Below are 711 nucleotides of genomic sequence, written 5' to 3' on the forward strand. Positions count from 1 at the left end.
ATGCTATTTAACCTAGTGTTTTCTCAGCCTTTTTATGTATTTTAACTCAATATAAAATATGTCAGTATATAATACTATGTACAAGGGTACAGAATTAATTTATTTTATGTAAGATTTTATTTGTAAAATCACAGAATTGTATGAAAAAATGCACAGCAAATTGATGAGTTACGAAAGAAAACTAGTAAGGAGAGTAGAAGGAATTATTATTTTCCTTTACACATTTTTAAATTTTTTGTCTTGCTAAGTAGTCATTTTAAATTGAAAATTTTAATAAATCATTGTGTTTCAACTCCTAATTACATATACTTCTATGGACTGAATGTTCGTGTATCCCTAAAATTCATCTTTTGGGGCCATAAATCTTAATGTGGTGTTTGCATATGGGGCCTTTAGGAGGAGGGTATTTGACTTAGATGAGATCAAAAGAGTGGGTCCTCCATGATGGGACTGGTGCTCATATAAGTGGATGAAAAGACCAGAGTTCTCTCTGGCCCTTGTGAGAATACAGTGAGGAAGTCTCTGTCAAACAAGCCAGGAAGCCCTCATTAGAACTGAACCATGCAGGCCGTCTGATCTCAGACTTCACACTAGTTCAGAGTATTTTGTTACAGCAGCCAGAGCTTACTAGGACATGCTCCAAGAGTAGAATTGGAAATATATGTTCCTGGTCTTGTGATATAGCTAGAGAAAAATGAGGTCGAAAAGAGA

The sequence above is a fragment of the Rousettus aegyptiacus genome, unplaced genomic scaffold (genome assembly GCF_014176215.1).
Source record: "Rousettus aegyptiacus isolate mRouAeg1 unplaced genomic scaffold, mRouAeg1.p scaffold_m13_p_11, whole genome shotgun sequence".
Taxonomy (NCBI): domain Eukaryota; kingdom Metazoa; phylum Chordata; class Mammalia; order Chiroptera; family Pteropodidae; genus Rousettus; species Rousettus aegyptiacus.